General features: G+C 41.9%; 2 pseudogenes; both read left to right on the top strand.

Moving 5' to 3' along the window:
• The first annotated feature begins 2,235 nt into the window (after positions 1-2,235).
• Positions 2,236-2,678, top strand: LOC101992031 (annotated as a pseudogene).
• Positions 2,679-4,699: 2,021 nt separating this feature from the next.
• LOC101991751 lies at positions 4,700-5,285 on the top strand (annotated as a pseudogene).
• The last annotated feature ends 2,119 nt before the right edge of the window (positions 5,286-7,404 follow it).

Here is a 7,404-nt window from a genome sequence, read left to right as displayed (position 1 = left end):
CCTTTTGATTAGTTTGGATAAAGGTTTGTCAATCTTGTTGATTTTCTCAGAGAACCAGCTCTTTGTTTCATTGATTTTTTGTATTGTTTTCTTTGTTTCTATTTTATTAATTTCAGCCCTCAATTTGATTAATTCCTGTCTTCCACTCCTCCAGGGTGAGTCTGCTTCTTTTTTTCTAGAACTTTCAGATGTTCTGTTAAGTCACTAATGTAAGCTTTCTTGTTTTTCTTTATGTGGGCACTTAGTGCTCTGAACTTTCCTCTTAGCACTGCTTTCATAGTGTCCCATAGGTTTGGATATGTTGTGCCTTTATTTTCATTGAATTCTAGGAAGACTTTAATTTCTTTATTTCTTCCTTGACCCAGGGATTGTTCAGTAGTTGACTGTTCAGTTTTGATGTATTCATAGGCTTTCTGAGATTAGTATTGTTGTTAAATTCTAACTTTACTCAATGGTGATCCAAAAAGACACACGGGGTTACTCCAGTTTTTTTGTATCTGTAGATGTTTGCTTTGTTACCGAGTATGTGGTCAGTTTTAGAGAAGGTTCCATGAGGTGCTGTGAAGAAGGTATATTCTTTTGTGTTTGGATGAAGTGTTCTGTAGCTGTCTGTTAGGTCCATTTTATTCATTACATCTGTTAGTTCTCTTATTTCTCAGTAAAGTTTCTGTCTTGTTGAACTGTCCATTGGCGAGAGAGGAAGTGTTGAAATCTCTTACTATTGGTATGCAGGGTTTGATGTGCGATTTAAGTTTTAGTGATGTTTCTTTTACATATGTGGGTGCTCTTGTATTAGGGGCATAGATAATCAGGATTGAAACTTCATCTTGATGAATTGTTCCTGTTATGAGTATAAAGTGTCTTTCTCCTTCTCTTCTGATTGATTTAAATTTGAAATCAATTTTGTTAGATATTAGGATATTCACACCCGCTTGTTTCTTAGGTTTATTTGATTGGAAAACCTTTTCCCAACCCTTTACTCTGAGATAGTGTCTGTCTTTGAGGTTTGGTGTGGGAGAATTGTCTGTATTCTGTCAATAATGTTTTAAATAAAAGCTGATTTGCCAGGCAGGAAGTATAGGCGGGAAAACCAGACAGGAAGTAGAAATGATGCAATGAGAACAGGAGAATTCTGGGAAGGAGGAAGTTGTTTCCTCCCACTCCTGCCCAGATCACCAAAGCAGCAGGATGTGATCTGCCCCACTGAAAAAGGTACTGAGCCACATGGCTAACATAGATCAGAATAATGGGTTAATATAAGCTACAAGAGCTAATAAGTAGCCTGACCTAATGTGCCAATCAGTTTATAATCTTATGGAGTCTTCTGTGTGATTTTCTTTGGGGCTAAACAGCTGTGGGAACCGGGCAGAACACAAAACCCCAACAAGCTGACCCCTCATGTTACAGAGGTTGAGGTGTGTTTCTTGTATACAGTGGATCATGGTTTTGTATCCATTCTCTTAGCCTGTCTCGTTTTATAGGTGAGTTGAGTCCATTGATATTAAGCAATATTTTAAAGACCAGTGGTTGTTAACTCTGGTTATTTTGTTGGTAGTAGTGTTCATGTGTTTTCCTTCTTTGAAGTATGTTGGTGGGGGGTTATCAGAAGTCTATGTTATTGTGGGTGTAGTTAACTTCCTTGGGTTGAGGTTTTCCTTCTAGTACTTTCTGTAAGGCTGGATTTGTGGATACATATTGATTAAATCTGTTTTTGTCATTGGATATATTGTTTTCTCCATTGATGGTGAATGAAAGCTTTGCTGGGTATAGTAGTCTGGGCTTGTGTCCATGGTCTCTTAGTGTCAGCAGCACATCTATTCAAGACCTTCTGGCTTTCATGGTTTCCATTGAGAATTCAGGTGTAATTCTGATAGGTTTACCTTTATATGTTACTTGACCTTTTCCTTTCTCAGTCATATAGAATCTGTTTAGAATCTGCAGCTCTTAATATTCTTTCTTTATTCTGTATGTTTTGTGTTTTGATTATTATATGGTGAGGTGATAGTTTTTTTTTAATCCAGTCTATTTGGTGTTCTGTAAACTTCTTGTGCCTTCATAGGGATATTTTTCTTTAGGTTAGAAAAGTTTTCTTCTATAAATTTTGTTGAATATATTTTTGTGCCTTTGAGCTGGTGTTCTTCTCCTTCTTCTACCTCTATTATTCTTAAGTTTGGTCTTTTCATTGTGTCCCAGATTTCCTGAATGTTTTGTGTTAAGAACTTGTTGGATCCTTTCAAGCTTGGGCCCAGCAGAATGGCTCCCGCAAAGAAGGGTGGCGAGAAGAAGAAGGGCCGTTCTGCCATCAACGAGGTGGTGACCCGAGAATACACCATCAACATTCACAAGCGCATCCATGCGTGGGCTTCAAGAAGCGTGCTCCTAGGGCACTCAAAGAAATCTGGAAACTTGCCATGAAGGAGATGGGGACTCCAGATGTGTGGATTGATACCAGGCTCAATAAAGCCGTCTGGGCCAAAGGAATAAGGAATGTTCCATATCGTATCCGGGTACGTTTGTCCAGAAAACGTAATGAGGATGAGGACTCACCAAACAAACTCTACACATTGGTAACTTACGTGCCTGTTACCACATTCAAAAATCTACAGACAGTCAATGTGGATGAGAACTAACCTACTGAATCTCAAATAAAGTTGGAGAACAGCCAAAAAAAAAAAAAAGAACTTGTTGGATCTAGTGTTTTCTTTGACCAATGAGTCTATTTCCTCTATAGTATCTTCAGTGCCTGAGATTCTTTCTTCTATCTCTTGTATTCTGTTGTTTATACTTATCTCTGTGGGTCCTGTTCATTTACCCAGATTTTCCATATCCAGAATTTCCTCAGTTTGTGTTTTCTTTATTACCTCTAATTCAGTCTTCAAGTCTTGAACTGTTTCCTTCACCTGATTGATTGATTGCTTTTTCTTGGGTCTCTTTGAGGGATTTATTAATTTCTTCCAATTTTTTTGTTTGTCTTCTCTTCCTTTTCTTTAAGGGAATTTTTTCACTTCCTTTTTAAAGGTCTCCATCATTTTCATAAAGTTACTTTTAAAGTTGTTTTCTTCTACTTCTTCTGGGTTAGGATGATCAAGTCTTCCCGTTGTGTGTCCACTGGGTTCTGGTGTTACCATGTTGCTTTTTAGTATGTTGGAGGAATTCTTGCATTGGTACCTACCTATCTCTTCCTTCAAATGAGGCTGGCAGTGTCTAGGCGTCTTGGTCCAATCTTTGCTGTGGCTGTCTGAGTCTTTGATAGTTTTTCTTGGTCTGCCCTCTTAGGTCCCCTAGGTAGTGGAGCAATCTGTTTTTCAGGGTTCCAGGGACCATGCAGGCAAACAGGTGGGTTTGGGGACAGGGTGGGTTCAAGTATAGCCCAGCCACAGGAAAACTCCCTGCTGGCTGGCTAGAAAATCCAAGGGAGTTGGGGAGGGGCCCCTGGGTTTTGTCCCACTGGGGAGGTCCCAGAGAGTGGGGCATCTGGCTGTCTGGCTCTGTGGTTGCTAACTCACCTCTTAGGTCCCCTCAGTATTGGAGCAAGCTGTGTTTCCCTAGGTGGATATTTGAGCCTCATGTTGATATGACAAAATGTCATTGGTTGTTTTTTACTCTTTTAATCTTTTGGGGGGTCCTGCTACCCAACTTCCAGATAAATTACATGAAAGCTTATTTTATTACTTACAAATACCTGGACATAGCTTGACTTGCTTCTTGTCATATTTTCTTAACTTAAATTATCCCAGCTACCTTTTGCCTCTGAGCTTTTATCTTTCTCTATTTCTTTATATCTTTCTTTGCTTCTTCCTCAGTGGCTGGCTGTGCAGCTTGCATTTTCCTCTCCTCCTTTTCTCACTCTTTGATCTTTTTCTTCCACAATTTCTCCTTATATTTAATCTCTCTGCCTGCCAGCCCTGTCTATCCTTTCTCCTGCCTTGCTATGAGCTGTTCAGCTCTTTATTAGACCAATCAGGTGTTTTAGAGAGGCAAAGCTTCACAGACTTAAACAAATGCAACATAAAAGAATGCAACATATCTTTGCATCATGAAACAGATGTTCCACAACATAAACAAATGTAACATAACTTTAACTAATATTCTACAACAAATACTTTTATTCCATCCGTAAGGCTGAGAGTGGATTTTGTTAATGACCTGATGAAATTTTTGGTATCTGTGCAGCAGATCTCACCCACCATTTGCTATGGAAGCAGACCTCACCAATCTTCCCCAGAATGATTATCCGAGAGTCTTCCCTCCCTGGTATAGTAAGCATTTGAGGGGAAAGGTCACATAACTTATTGTGGGCAGACAACACACTAGATTCTAGGCCTTTTAGCTATAGAGCCCACCCTCATGGTCACAAGCACTATGTAATCACACCATAAGCTTTATTATGTGCCTGGAATTGGACTGTTTGTTGTCTGAAAACTTTTTCCCAAGTTGTACTGTGTTTTAAGTATGCTGTCAGTGATCTGCCTAGTAACTGTCTCTTCAGAGTCCGATCCAGAGTCCAATCCAGTGCAGTGTCAGTGATCTGCCTGGTAATTGTCTCTTCAAAGTCTGATCCAGATTCTGATCCAGTGCAATCATTCTCATCCTACAGGAACACCCACAATACTGTTCAATGTGGGGCACATCACCCTGGAGAAGGTAAGAAGAGCTTTTTTAAAATAGGGGCTGGAATCAATCGGATCCCGGTAGCAGCTGCTGCGGCTTAGTTCTTCTGTAGCTCTCCCCGTCTCCTTTTCGCTTCCGGAAACATGGCCTCTGGAGTGGTTGTCTCTGATGGTGTCATCAAGGTGTTCAATGACATGAAAGTGCGCAAGTCTTCGACGCCAGAAGAAGTGAAGAATCGCAAGAAAGCGGTGCTCTTCTGCCTGAGTAGAACAAGAAGAACATCATCCTGGAGGAGGGCAAGGAGACCCTGGTAGGAGATGTGGGGCAGACTGTGGGTGATCCCTACACCACCTTTGTCAAGATGCTGCCAGACAAGGACTGCCGCTACGCTCTCTACGATGCCACCTACGAGACCAAGGAGAGCAAGAAGGAGGACCTGGTGTTCAGCTTCTGGGCCCCTGAGAGTGCACACCTTAAGAGCAAAATGATCTACGCCAGCTCCAAGGATGCCATCAAGAAGAAGCTGACAGGAATCAAGCATGAATTACAAGCAAACTGCTACGAGGAGGTCAAGGACCGCTGCACCCTGGCAGAGAAACTAGGTGGCAGTGCTGTCATCTCCCTGGAGTGGAAGCCTTTGTGAGCCACCTCCAGCCCCCTGCCTGGAGCATCTAGCAGCCCCAGACCTGCTCACGGGTGTTGCATGCAGCCCCTTTCCTGCCAGACCTGAGGGGCTGGGGGGATCCCAGCAGGGGGGGGGAATCCCCAGTTGCCAAATGTCCCCACCCCCACCCCCTGGACCGTCCTTCTCCCTCCACCCTGACGGTTCTGGCCTTCCCAAACTGTTTTTGATCTTCTGATTCCTCTTGGGTTGAAGCAGACCAAGTCCCTTCCCAGGCACCCAGTTTGGGGGGAGCCTGACCTATTTTTTAACGACACCCCTACTCCTTATCCCCCCATCCCATGCTGCCAACTTCTAACCACAATAGTGACTCTGTGCTTGTCTGATTAGTTCTGTGTGTAAATGAAATGTGGAAATGATCCTCCCTTGCCAGCTGGTTGCCCTCCCCTTCCCCCTTGTTCTCAGCCACTCATGAAAACAGGACCAGTAAGGGACCTTCAATTTAAAAAAAAAAAAAACAAAAAACCAATAAAAAGGCTAATTAACAAAAAAAATAGGGGCTGGAGAGATGGCTCAGTTGTTAAGAACATTGCTTGCTTTTCAAAAGGTCCTGAGTTCAATTCCCAGCAACCACATGGTGGCTCACAACTATCGTAATGAGGTCTGGTGCCCTCTTCTGGCCTGCAGACATACACACAGAATATTGTATGCATAATAAATAAATATTTTTTAAAAAAATAGAAATTAGGGGTCCTCTCACTAACAAGGGGTCATGACCTTAAAATGAGCAAAAGAGACTGAATTTGGGCTCTTCTCTGTTTTCTGAGACAAAGCATTTTGTACAGTCATTAACATATTTGTTACTGTCCAAAGGGACAAAACATTCATGGCTTCAGGTCTACAAAGTTTATAATGCATAGGAACTAAAACAAAGAGAACCCATGAAATGGGAGATAAAAAAATGTCATGGAATGCATGGTGACCCCTACTGCTTGGCTAAGTTCCAGCCATTTTGATATAGTGGATCACAATTCTCCAGCTCCTTTTGACTTTCATTTTTTGACGATTCTCACTGTGTGTTATAGGAGTTCCCTAATGCCTTTTCGTTTGGGAAATTTTGTGTGGGCTTCATTGGAGAATGAAGATATATACGGTGGGAGCCTCTTTAAACAAAATAATTCTTTAGAAAAAATCTCCAGTACTGTTGAACCACATAGCATGATAAGTCTGCCTCCTCCCGTACAAGTTAGCACCAGGATGCTAGAAAAGCTAGATGAGTAACATATGCTGGGATTTGATCATTATGCTGGCCAGCTCGGGGTTCTATGGCTGCTACATCACTACATAGTCTGTACACAGTTACAAAAGGCTCCTTTAAGAGACAGGCTCCACACATGCCTGCTCTCTCTTTCCCACCCATTCCTCTGAAGAGGCAGGCTGGTCTTTGAGCTACCTGTCTCTCTCTGTGTCTCTGCCTATTTGTCTCTTTGCCCCTCTCTCTGCCTCTCTCTTCTCTCCTGCTACTCCTCTCCCCAGAGGTCAGTCTCCTTCCTTTCCTCCCCCATTTTACATTTCCTTTCTTTCAATAAAACACTTCCACATGAGCACTGTTTGCACAGTGTGTCTATCTCTCACAATCCTGGGCTTTCACCTGCCATGGGGCTCCTTGGACCTGGCCCACCCACCAAGGTTCATCATGCCCCACATCATAACAACATATGCTTGATAAACAAGATTAAATTAACAAATAAGTTTTGATAAGGTATATTTGATAATCACGTTTTATAAATTCCTGAGGTTGACTCAGGTTCGCAGAAATCATTGTCTAGCTTTGTCTTTGCTAACTTTAAGCTATTTGGATAAACTGAGCAATATTCTGTAATGGAGTGTCTAGTTCCACAAGACAGTCCTTTTCCCAAACTCAGGCATTTAAACTAAAGTCACCATTATTACAAGGACTTAAAGAAAGTTGTTGCTTTCTAAAACAAAGGGGGGGGAATCATTTTCATTATCACTGGAAAGAGGAATTTCTGGCCCTTCATTAGCATGTGGCTGTGGTGTCTATAAACTTGTTAATGCTAGTTTCCTCAATCCCTACTCACAAGCCCCAATCCAGCCTGCAAGCCGGCTTCCTCCCAATCTTATTTATCCTTTGTGCAACTGTAAGGTAT

Source organism: Microtus ochrogaster, chromosome 22 (assembly GCF_000317375.1).
Source record: "Microtus ochrogaster isolate Prairie Vole_2 chromosome 22, MicOch1.0, whole genome shotgun sequence".
In the NCBI taxonomy this organism is placed as follows: Eukaryota; Metazoa; Chordata; class Mammalia; order Rodentia; family Cricetidae; genus Microtus; species Microtus ochrogaster.
Note: the sequence above shows the minus strand (reverse complement) of the source record. Positions and strands in the feature narration are given on the sequence as shown.